Source organism: Tympanuchus pallidicinctus, unplaced genomic scaffold, assembly GCF_026119805.1.
Source record: "Tympanuchus pallidicinctus isolate F22 unplaced genomic scaffold, pur_lepc_1.0 scaffold20, whole genome shotgun sequence".
NCBI lineage: Eukaryota > Metazoa > Chordata > Aves > Galliformes > Phasianidae > Tympanuchus > Tympanuchus pallidicinctus.
Genome location: NW_026294722.1, coordinates 7,905,112 through 7,918,362, shown reverse-complemented (window position 1 = coordinate 7,918,362; position 13,251 = coordinate 7,905,112). Strand labels below are relative to the sequence as shown.

The following is a 13,251-nucleotide window of genomic DNA, read 5'->3' as shown; positions in this document are numbered from 1 at the left end:
ACTGCTCAGCTTCTCTGAATCAACAGAGGCCATTCAACACAGCATCTGCACAGCAAAGCTAATCACATTCAGTGTTTAAACTTTGGGGTAAAGGGTGAGATGAATTAGGAATCCGAATTCTTAGCAAGTTGAATAGGAAAGCATTGGTAGGTTTTGAAAAAATAAAAGAAAAACTTTCCAAGGATCCTTTCGACAAGCAAAATTGAGATACTTACTTTGGACTTCTACATCTCTGCCTGGTATACACAGTCTTTCATTAGTTGTCAAAACAAATACATCTCTGTCCTAACACCTCCGATATTTAAAGTTTTTGTTTTGCGAATCAGTTATTAAAACTCTCTCAGTGAAGGCTCTTCCTTTGCACATTCATAGCACTATAAATGAACTATTTTATAAAACAAGCAGCATTTCCAATAAGGTAAATTAACTGAGATAGGTAAATCACTGAAATTCACTGACAGGAAGGTTTGTGAATAATTAAGTAGCTGATATACAGCTGCAGTACCACGAGCCTCTTATTCAGACTGCCATATTTCTCAGCATGACACAGGCAAGACTTTGTTTCTGTAGTATAAAAAGACTCTTAATTAAATCTTCATTCTTCAGTGTACCAAGATTTATCCTTCCCTTCATGAGCTCAGATTATATTCAATGCTGAGAAATGCTGATTTGTGGGGTTTTTGTTTTGCTTTTTTTTTTTAATGCTTAAATTCAGATTGTCAAGGGAATTTCTTTACTTCTTTTTTGTTTCCAACTTCTTTAAAGTAAAACATTAACATTTGTTCAGAAGAAATAAAGTGCACTACTTCAGCCTTCAGAGCAGTCATGAATATTAACAGTCTTGAAAACTTTCCATTTTAATATATTGTTTAGTATGTTGGAGAGATCCTCACCCGCAGTCATAAAATTCAACATAATTGCCCATGTCTTAATGACCTCAGGCTCTGAATACAATCGTTGGTCTTTGCACACTGTCTGTCACTTTCAGTGCTTGGGTATTGACATTGCATCTCTTTTAGGTTCTTTGCAGACTCTTAATGACTATGCCAATTAATAATGCATCATTCTATCTCCTCTAGCTAATTTTAATTGCTGTAATTTACGTCTCCAGACAATTCTAGCACTACAGATGTAATCTATACCACTGTGACTGAGTTTGAAGATCACACTCTCAAGGTCCCTAGCAGATAAACAACACAATTTCAAGTTCATAGACATCACCTACGATTGACATCAATTACTGTTCAAGGAAACAAGGCATAACATTACAGGTAACAAATAGCTCCTTTTTGTGTTCTGAAGCAGAGTGGACCTCACTGTCACAGATCTTTGACAATTAATTACAGCTTAACAGACAGATTTACAGAGAGACCCAGATACTTTTACAGAGAAAAATCCACCCCAAATTAGCCAAGATTGAGGTTCTGCAGATCACACAGGTACAAACCTGTACAGCTACAGAGACATTCCTGCGTCTCTGCGACTAACATCTTCTGGGTGGTATTAGATTGTGGCATAAACACTCTTAATTCCTCACCTACAGCCTAAGACAACGCATATAAAAATAATCAGCTTGTACTGAAACTAGCAACATGCATTCGTACAACTTACATGATGCAGGAAAACTAAATACCAAACTAATTTCTACTTAATTCTACCAACAACCCAGAATACAGCTGTGGAGCATCTAACTATACCAGATTACTTAGTCCATCCCCCTGACTGTATTAGGGATGTATTAGGCAAATCACATTCCAGCATTTCACTTACTAAAGCTTGATCCACAGCCCTGATGAGTTCTTGTTGCTGTTCGAATTTTTTTTAATGTCACTGCTTAATATCTTCAGCACACCTCATCAAAATCAGAATCATTCTTGTACCAGTTGTTTCCACTTTGTTCCAAGTATCTTCTAGCCCAGCACACTTCAGTTTCCCTAGTAATTCTCCTCAAGTACACTAGATTGTTCATCTCTATCTAAAGGGCACAGAACGATTAAGACACTCCGCAATCTGTATTTGGTTGCACTTAACTACTCACAGATTACTTGAAAACTGCCTGGATTCAGTCCTGAAGTACCAGGACTCAATTTGGCATTTGTGTTATTTATATAATTACAGTATTCTGTAATATGACTGCTCTCAAACACAGCCATAACCGTAACTTTTATGTAACAAACACACACCATATTAAATAATCAAATACCTCTTCTTTATCTCTCTTCTTCAGTTAATCCCTTTTCCTTAGTCACAGTATTGTTTTATAATATATGGGATCACTAAACCAACAAAAACAGAATGAAAAGCAAGCTCTACTGTGGCTTGCAATGCATCTATCATCATCCAACTTCCAAGTGCCTACTAATGAATTTTCAAAATAGTACACATCTTCAACTAGTCTCCAGTGAACTATATCCTTACCCTCAGAACTCATCTAAAATGCTCCATAAATTCATAGGCACTGATCCAACGTGTCACATTTCTTTAACCTGCTTCTTCTCCTATCAGGACTGAGGCTCTGTTCCTAAAAGCCAAAAAGGTGAAAGGGTGAATTAAACACATGGGGCAGAACAGAATTTGTGGTCCTTCAACAACTACATCTGCTTACTTCCCTCTGGAACTTCAAAACAAAGTCCTCAGCTGCTGACATCCCCTTTCTGTCAGCAAAAAGCTAGGGAAGCTGCTGTCAAGACTCACCTTTATGCTTTCAACAGCTGCCTCATAGGTTGGATAACAAGCCCTTCATGGAGCACCAACTAATTACACCACCATGTGAACCTGAAGTTCCCATCACTCTTTTCACAGGCTGGCCTGCAGTAGTCTTCCACAGGACAGCAACAGCAAACAAAACAAACCACAAAGCTCAAGCACTAACAAAAGTGATCTCCACCTCAAAAAGCATATTTAACTGTAAATGTTTGCATTAGCATTTAACTATTAATGACTCCTGTTGAATGTCTGAGAAATCACAATGAGAGCTTTTCCATGGTTCACAGATCACAACAGCCACAATTTCTTCCATGTTGAACTGAGTACCTCAGAAGCACCGCACATTCTAAACTGCAAATGCACACAGAGATGCACATGCAAAAACTGTTCTGTAAAATGCTATAAACACGCAAAGTCATCTAGATAAATCAATCCCCCAGATTCCTAAGCTAATCACAATTATTTATGTTTATCTTAATTGTGTTGTGCTCGTCTTCCCCTGCTTTGGAAAGGTGGCCATGCTGATACACGATTTGAAATAATAATCACAAACTATTTAGATATTACATTGATAGTACCACCATGAAAGAAGCAAAGCAGCTAGTAATTCCGCATGCAGGTTCACTATTGTATAGCACCTATTAAAGACAGACATCAGGACAGTGAGCAACTGCAGTTATCTGATGCAGTAAGCTCCATCTGTCCTGCATACCAAGAGAGGGAAAATAAACCTTCACAACATGGTCACACACAACGATAATGTACCTGCACAAGGGACAAAGGTAAAAGAACAACTCAACTTCACAAGCACAAGATTAACTATAAGATGTGCGTTGAAGTATATAAATACAGTAAAACCTCAGTTGTTAAAACAGTTTATGTTCATTCACAATCAGCTCAAATTCAAAATTGTGACTCTCATAAACATTCTAATCTCTTTACTTTCTAACAGTTCTCACTCCTCCATCCTTTTGAGCTTCCAGGGCAATTTACCTTTCCAGCAAGTAGAGAAATTTGTGACTTTTGAGAATCATATACTGCCGTAACAGAGTCAATGAGCACACACAATTACAATGAAATTGAATCTCAGCATGCAAGAACAGCATATTTCTAAATGGAGTAACTCCTACTTGCAAGATTATTGGCTGCAGAAAAGTCAAGGATTGAAGCCAAATGTACTGCTGCTTCCCATTAAAACTCCCTGCAAAAAGGGAGATGAAGCCAGATTCCTAGGGCAGTGGAGGAAATAATCATGATAAAGATGTAGTTCTACAGAAAGCCCCACACAATAGCAAGGTCAGCAAAGCAGTGTCTCTTCATGATTTAGAATTAAGCTTATAACAGGTTTGTCTAGTAGCTCAAACATGAACTGCTAAGCAATGTTTTCTTCCTTTCCCTCCCCATCATACTACAAAAAGTACAAAATGTCTCAACAAAAGAAAATGCTTCACATTGCTTCATGTAAGAAAAAGCAAAAATAAGTTAAAAATCATCTTAAATCCAAGTATTTTGTTTTATCTTTAACTTCTAAAAGATAAAGCACAGCTTCTACAATACTGCCAAAATCATGAGCAATAGCAAAGAAAATTTCTACATGCTCCAAATTCTTAATATTGGAACAACTATAAAGAAATTTGTAGTCTCTATTAGTAGCAGCTGCTCATGTTATAATTTTTTTCTTTTAATTAGACAGTTGGCTTTTTTTTAATAGCATTTCTCATTATCCATGTTCTTAAGAACAAGGAGGCTTAAAGGCTGCGCAATTACTTTCTTGGGCTACAACATCACAATTCAGGTTGAACAAAACAGTCACAGTAAAACCTAAATGTTTGGAGTGGTACCTCACCTTTCAAGGTTACCTTGTCTTAAAGCTACCCTGTTTTCTACTTCTTGCAATGGATTTTTTTTTTTTTTAAATATTAAATAGAAGAATGAGGGAGTTAATCAATTTTTATGACCACATGACGATTCTTGTTAGAACATAAATAAATGAGAAAAAAAACCCACAGAAACCCAACTACCAAAACACCCACAACTGTTTATGCCGAATACCAGTAAGAGACTGCATTTTGTATTGAAGCACCCAAACAGAAAACATCACTCTGGCAAAACGAAAAGCACAATTTTCAGAACTGGTCCATCAGGCATTCCAGCAATTCTCACAGCATCAGTCAAAACGTTAAAACTATCATACTCTCATGACAAGTAATCTGATGAACCACATTTTTAAGTTTCCAAGGATTAAACTTGTTGAATATGTAAAAGGTACATAAAGTACCAAGATGCATTCAGGTTCACAGACAAATACAAAGAATGTGATAATGGTTCATCACTGAACTGCCTTCAAGGTAAATATCACTAAATGATGAATGGAAAATAATATAAAGGCAAGGAAACAACCAAACTGGAATGAACAAAGTGACACATATAGGACCTTTTGAAAGGTCTGCATCCCACGTGACATGAGCTACAGCTTAGAAAGGTACTGTCCCAGACATTTGGAAAATAGCTGCCTGCAGAGCGTCCTTCTGTGTGCATTTCAGTTATTCTCACAGTTGGGACAAACTACGTTTTTCAAATAGCTTATGTTTAACTTGGACCTCCAGTAAGGAAAAAGAATCTGCCAGATCTTCACACTAGCAATTGCACAGCCTCCAAGACAGTTACTTCCACCCACTGCTGGTCACTCCCCTCCATCTTAAACACATCCATGCTCATCACGTCCTTTTACATTGGCATCACATTGGGAAGTAGTTAGAGCCACTGGTGGAAAGACAGGGTGAGGGGAGAGAGAGAGTACATATAAAAGATTCAGTATGCCATGCAGAAAGGATAGACTTACTTCAATTTAAGGCAAATGTGACATGGTTAGACAATTACATATTAGCAATAACCTATGTTCAGAGCTTTTAAAGACCTTTTAAAGACCTTTTTTGCACACACAAAACAAACTTCAAGCTCAATTCCTCATGCAGAGCTACTCATCAGTACACAATCTTTAAACAAATCCACAGATCTCCTCACAGAATAAACAAATTGAATATTAAGTGCCACGGAAACTAGCTAATTAACATTGCACAAGAGTGTTTTATACTCACAAGGTCAGGAACTGGGCTTCTGCAGAGAAATGCAGGAGGTGAGTAAGCAAGTTTTTGAGTATCAGCAGCTGTAAAATATTACTATGAACTAATCAGAACGTGATTCACAAGGGTGAAGCATTTTTCTTGTATTTAGACATAACTAGATATATCTTCTCTTTTCAACATAAATAAGAAGTTTTAAAAATCAGATTTTAGCATCTGAAGGCAAAAAAATCGTAATTTGAGGTATCCTCCAAGGAGGCAGCATAACAACATTGGTGCATTTCCCCATCTAAGGCACAGATTTATTCAGGCCTTGAAAAATGCCACCCATTAAGCTTACTAACAGCACTCTCTACACTGTGGGAAGGACTTCCCTGCAAACATCAACCAGCAGTGGTTAAATGCTGATATGACAGACTTTGGGAAGAAAAGCCTAAGATAAAGAACAAACACCACCACCAAAGAAACCACACCATTCTGGCAAAGCTCTCCTCAAGTAATCCTATTTCTTTGCTACAGTAGTTGTAGAAAAAGCTGCTTTCAACTCCGGCCTCTCAGCAGTTCTTTTCTCCTAGAAAACACTGAAGTGCTGTTCCCTCTCCACCAATGCACAGAACATGTTAGTCCTGCCACATTTTCCACAAAAAAATTGCCCTACTACTACTAAACAGAAACTGATAGAAACTGCCCACTTTCGAGTTGTTCTACTACTGGCGCTGAACAGGCACTATGTTTAGTTGTCATGGTGCTCGGAGATGCCAGAAAGAATTCAAATCTTGCTGAACTTGTTACTAATACGCTTCAAGAGACCAACAAGTATCCCCTGCCAGGACAGCTGGCAATCTCTCCTTTGGACATGTGCAGTCCCACAGGCTTTGTGCAACACTGGCACATGCCAATAAAACACTCTTTACATCAGAAAGTCTGTTCCAAACACATTTATTTTTTTTTAAATATACATATGACTCCATGGTAGTAGAATAATCAGCAGACTTGTTATTGGGGTGGAATCTTCTATCTCAACAGCAATAGAAAAAAAAATACAGGGAGTTAATTGCAATGCTATTACTTGAAGCACTGCATAAATAGACTTGAAGAAAGCAGAATTTAGCCCCATTAGGGCACTGATGCTGCAAATGTATCTCCAAACACAGACACTACAACTGTAGTAAATTCTCAGCCTCATTTTCTTAAGCACTGAAAACTCAAACACACTGACAGGAAAGTAGAGTTCTAGGTAGCCAACACAAAAACAAAACCCCAGACTATTAAACACATGGTCAGAGAATAAACAAATTCCTAATATTCCTGATCTCTAAAAACTGCCATTCTACTTCCTATTTCTAAAACTACTGTAGCAAAGAAATGGGATTACTCGAGGAAAGTTTTGCCAATATTCCTAATATTCCTGTTGTGGTTTGGCTTTTTAACGTAAATCAAGTCATGATAAGGGTGGGTTACTCAAGAGATTTTAAGATTTAACATTTTTGAACAAGCATTAAGAAAAGTCCCAAAAGGCACTACTCCCCTAGTGTTGTTAGTTTACACTCCAGAAGTAAGTTTAACGTTGCACAAATTACATGCTGCTTGATGGGACAGAAGGCTTAAAAATTGGCACTAAGAAAGCAAATGTAATACAGTTAATTACAATACAAATCCCAGCTATTCAAGTCTTAAAGCTTGCATGATAAACTGAGAATTCTCTGTTACAAGTCATAAAGTACAGTCAATTACTTGATTTGAGTTAGCTTGTTTTTAAACAAAGTGACTACATACAAATCTCACTCCAGTGCATATTACAGCAGACACGAAATGCAAGTGAAATCTTTTTCTTGATAAATAGGTGGGACTGCAGTTAGTGAACACAGTTATTGAACTACTTTCTACTGGAACCAATACCTTATAGTTGAATACATCACACATTTGTTAGGAAGGGTCCAAAAAGAGTTGTGAAAGCTTTTACATTTTCTGATGTGGTTTGGACTTGATGATCTTACGGATCTTTTCCATTAAAAATGATTCTATAATTTTCAGGTAAGTACTGTGTTATTTTATAGAAGACCACAAGTTCCCATTTATGATCCTGGCTAGAGCAGATCTGCTAATATCTTATAAAAATATATTGGAAACAAGCCATAGGAACCTCTTCACACTTCAGGCACTTCACGGATCCTATTTCACGGCTCATTCAAAAGGAAGATTAGAAGGACTTTTTCAATTTCGTATATTAAATGGTTTAATTCACAAGGGATTCATGTCAACTTAAGTATCCAAAAATAGCATGCTTCCTGTCTAAATTCCATTTTGTCATCCCAATTAAGCCATGCTGCACCTGCACAGTCATCCTCTGACATTGCTCCTCCATTCCAGAGCATGAGCTCTACAACAACTACTCAGCCTGGATCTTTAAGCTCAAGTTCTGCTTTCTATTAAAATAATAAATACACAATTAACTCATCAATATGAGAGAAAAAAATCTCAAAAAAAAAAAAAAATCACAAGAAACTTGATCTTAATCAGTTGAAAGAATTTGGAGACATTTTCTATCAGTAAGTACAAAACTAATGACTGCAATGAATAGAGTAATACAGAAAAACAACGGTTTCAGAGGAGAAAACTGTACTGAATTTTGTTGAGCTTTCAAGCTTTTTCTCTTATCCTTGTGACAGACACCACATGACACTCAATAAGCTCTGATATCCTCCTCACCTCTCAAACACTCTTACAACCTCAGTGTTATACCGATAGCTCTGATGCCTCGACAAGCTCACAAGATGGACCAGCATAACTACAAACCACAATAATTAAACATTGTGCTAGGCACCTTGCCTCAACATTCAGAGGAATAAGAACCACTTCACAGCCAAATCCCAGTCTTCATTTTATTCTTTATTTTAATATGGGTACTTAGAGAATCTTATAAGCAATATGGTGAATTGTACACAGCTACATTCTCATACTAATAAGAATACATAATTCATTGACCAGCTAATACATTCTATTTTTCACTATTAATACAGCTGTTACTATAGTAAATCGTTGCAGGAGGCAAACAAGACAACACATTTGATTGAAATTTTACCCTCTGATCTGTGTAAGGCAGGGATAGTCTGCTGCTGAGTCGTCCCAGAAGGAAAGCAAAGAGCAAACTCAGGCTTCTTATGATTCATCATTCCCTGATCAGCAAATGTGGCAAACTTCATAATATCCTGTAACTGCAGGGCTCTTATATGCTTGTGGTTTTGTTTGTTTGCTTCTTATTTATATGCTCAAGAGCAAAAACGTCTTAGGAGGAGCTAAGCGACAGGTCTGCTTTGTTGGTGTGACACGCTGTCTGACTGGGCTGGTGAGTTTAGATGGCAATGCAGCCCAGATATATTAGCACCAGAAACGAGCCCTGAATCCAAGCAAAGCTCCATGCATACGCTGTGTTTCTATTGTCTTGCTCTATATCACATAAACCTCTAAATTCCTCAAAGCAGGAAGCTGCTCATGATTAATATTTGTTTACAAGGAGGAATACAGTGCCAAAAAAAAAAAAAAAAAAAAAAAAAAGCAAGGTGGGAGGTAGGGAGTTTAGCTGCCAATGTGATTTGCTGCTTCCTTCACCAAAGAAATTCGCTCAGCACCCATCTACACCTTCTAGCACTGCACTGGCATTGCGATGCACCTTCCAGCTCCATTTTCACTTGACCTAAATAACAGACTGGCCAGGGGTTCCAGTTGGTATTCACAGGTAAGAGAAAAATTACACGTGTAAAATGATAACTCACTCCCATATGATTTAACATACAAGAACAGAATGAGAAACTAAAGCTCATGCTACCAGGCTGGGATATAAATAAAAAAAATATACAGTGAGTGAGAGTACAAGTCCTTCAAAAAGACTGTTAAATGCTTTCAAATTTCAGATTAAAATAGCTTGTGTCTCAAAATGAGCAAGATTTACCTCTGCAGTAGACAATGTAGTTAATGTTCCAATATCACTGTGAAATTAAAGTGATAAGCCTGTTATGCCAATGCTGTAACAAAAGCCACAGATAATCACTGACATCTGTTTTCTATACATTAGTTCTGTAAGTCAGGAAAAAATAATTGTAATAAAAGTTTTATAACTTGACAATGAAAATACTAGTTTATTAATTTTATACAATAAGCAGAACTGCATTAATATCACATTATAATTACTGCCCAAGTGTAAATAACTATTGGGTGAGGATGGGGTAAACATCCAAAGTAGATTACAACCTCTTCTGTACCTTGAGATAGAACTACGCTGCTTCCAAGCAGCTCTCTTTTCTAGACATAAGAGCAAGGAAATCCTGCCTACAATGACCTTATTTTAAAACTTCCCGTGTTTCAGAAATCCTAATAATTTTTGCCTACATTCATGCAGCATTCCAAGTTTCTGTACGCTTTGCAAACAGAGTTAGTACACAGTATATCATACTGCTATAACTCTGGATTCCAAATTTCAGATCCAGAAGAGATTTAAAAGGTAACATGTAAAACTGTCCAGAAGAAAATAATCAAGCAGCAGAGGTCAGCCTTCATCCCTCACAAGATGACATTCAGGAAATAGAGAATGGAAGATAGTTACAAAAAACCCTCCTCAGAAATATAACAGGTTTTACAGTTACTCATGTATAACTTGAGCCGCACTGTTTTCAAGGGGCAGCTATAAACCTTTCATCTTGTTTCCCCAGGACATTCTCAAGGCTATCATTCATCCCTCAGCATCAGAACTAAGATACTTCTGAGAATCAAAAATCTCCCACAGACTGAGAATGATACAACGTGTGTAATTCTCAATGTACAGCGAAGGAATCATTTCAATAGTGCAAGAATGAGTGTGAGCAGAGGGACGTCACTGTGAACTGGCAAGGTTAAGATAATGTTCCTCTTCTTGCAGACGGAATGGCACTACTGGCAAAATCCAACAGTTGTCTGAAACTTGAATTTTCTTGGGCAGTGCATTACACTCATGGAGAGAGCACAAGCTTCACCATTGTTTTCACAGTTTCCATTGTCCCCTCTAACTGAAGAATCCTCAGACAAAGTTACTTCTACCACGGAGTAAAACAACTAGCACCAAACCATCTCGCAATCTTCAAAAAGGTTATGGCCAACAAAACTGGTGGCTATGTAGATTTTCTTTCTTTCTCAATCATTTTTATTCCAAAGTTACACAGAACTCATGTCTCAAATCACATTTGAAGGTCTTCCTAAATCCAAGAATCTTCCTCCTACAACAGATGTTATTTCCAAACCTCTCAGTATAGAAACTGAAAGATAAGGACATGTACGTGAGTTACGGTATTTAGAACTCTTCGTGGGACATACCTTAAGCCCTAAGGCTTGAAAGGCTAGATTTCTTCTAATTGTAGGCACAATTAGAGATATTAAGAAAACAAAAACAATAGCTACAACAAAAGATGTATTCAGACTCCACGTTGGAGAAATGCTCACCTATGGAATAAAGAAGAACAAATTCTGTAGAATTTCAAAACAAACGTGAATTATGAAACCCATGGGTAAAACACCCGAGGAATGCAGTGCACGATGTGTACACATCCTTCAACTCTGAAAAAAAGAACTCAGAAATGAAAAAAAGCAAAATAGGATGCTACTCTTCTTTTTGATGTTTTATTTCCAAGTAAGACTATCTGGTCATTCCTGCATCCAAGACATCTCTGATGAGAGCAAACGCTGCAAATGATCCATGAAGCTGAGCACACCTCACTGGTCCTATCTACAGGAATTGTAGCAGTGCAGGACAAGGTGGAAAAGGATAGTCTTCTTAGATTAATAGCTGCTTTGGAAAATAAATGTAGCTACAAAAACTGCAAAAAATATATTTTATAGAAGTCAAGGAGCCTGAATCATTCTAGCAAACAATAAGAAATTTTTTGTAATGATAATTGAAAATTAGATAGAAAAATGTTTTACACAACAAATATTTCATTAACTAAATTTCAGTTTGCATTTAAAATACAGAAGTTAAACAATTTGATTTCTTAAGATGTTTGCTTGTAATAAAGCTGAGGATTCCTGTGATTTTATTCACAAGCAAAGGTCTTCATCACAGGGTAAGTTCTGAAGACTGCAATTATTAACACCCAAAGAGTGTTAATGTAATTAAGTTGTCCTACGCCTCCTCTTACTTCATGAGTCTTCAGAGAGATGCTTTCTTTTCCATCTTTGAAGACACATAAAACATGCTTTTGTATTCAAGTGAAATGCTTGAAGCTTTTAGGCTGTACTTCCAAAAGTTACAGAAGACAGACTGTGATCAGAAATAAGCCTGCCATACATTAAGCTGATCACAAGTAGTATTGATTCATACAGTGAAGAATTTTGATTAAAAAAGCTGAATAATTGCACATCTAATAACAGACTGGAAAAAACTGCTGCACAGAAGTTTTATTATTTAAAATATTTGATTGCAAGAGAAAGTCAATGAAAGCATTTGAAGTGTACTAAGTAGCTACTCCTCCACTTTGGTTTAGCCAAAGACAAACTATTTCTTGCCATTTCTTTCCTAACACCCTTTAAGTAGCTGCCTTCAAGCACTGAGTACAACAGAGAACAGTAGGTCTATCATAATATTCTCTCTTAGGGATCACAGAGAAGCTGTTGCAATAAAAGATTTTAAATGCTAAGCCTTCAAAAACTATTGTATGAAAGAACTGCCAATATTATGGTTAACTGAAAGAGAACGTTCCTCGTTTAAATCTGTTGTGTGCCTCTCTCAGTGATTACCTTTTCTCTGGTGACAATTTACCACAACAGTCTGTCTGTCTTGACTTTGAGGCAAACCTTTGAACGCTCGTTTTTCATCTCTCCAAATGTACAGAAGCTATGCAGTGCAGTACAGGCATACACTTCTCCCTAAATTTGAGATCAGGTGCTACAGAATTCCAAAACAAATGTCACTAAATTATCATTCACTATTAGTCCATCTTAATATTCATGAGTACTCATGGGTGAAGTTCCTTCTATTCCATTCCAGATAGTATCTGGAAATAATAGTCTATAAGAACATCACACCACTAAAAGCAGGTCTAGTTTCATTACATTTTTGTCATTAGAACAGTTATCATCATTTTTTTCTCCATTGGCAAAGACACTATTCACATTTACACCAATGATGCAGAGACATCTTAAATTATCAGTGTCACAGTTCAACAAGAGAGTATGTTTGACATTAATAACCTAATTTACCCGTGCTGTATCTACCTCTACCATTACTCTCTTACCAAGGTGCTATCATGTCCCAGTTTGACTGGGAAATCATTTAAGAAGAAAACTTGCCCAAATCAGACCATTAAAAATACGGATCCTGACACACACTAGCAGGTAAGTATCCAGCAGGTGCATAAATGGGGCACATCTATGATATTCAAGAATAAATTCTGTCTTTGAGCATATTTCTCAGGCACTTATGGGTTTTTTTTGTTTG

The 13,251-nt window shown here is 37.0% G+C and overlaps 1 protein-coding gene across 9 annotated transcripts in view; it reads right to left on the bottom strand.

Moving 5' to 3' along the window:
- SULF2 (sulfatase 2) overlaps nucleotides 1–13,251 on the bottom strand; it is a 135,615-nt gene that overhangs the window by 86,786 nt on the left and 35,578 nt on the right. For 5 of the 9 annotated variants that reach the window (XM_052684312.1, XM_052684315.1, XM_052684303.1 and 2 more), the window contains one exon: nucleotides 5,805–5,872. The exons of 2 other annotated variants lie outside the window; for them this stretch is intronic. The gene's annotated coding sequence lies outside the window, so the exon portion shown is untranslated. Of the gene's footprint in view, nucleotides 1–2,418; nucleotides 2,522–5,804; nucleotides 5,873–13,251 lie in introns of all 9 variants that reach the window. 2 more of the 9 variants (XM_052684306.1, XM_052684311.1) reach the window with 1 other exon arrangement.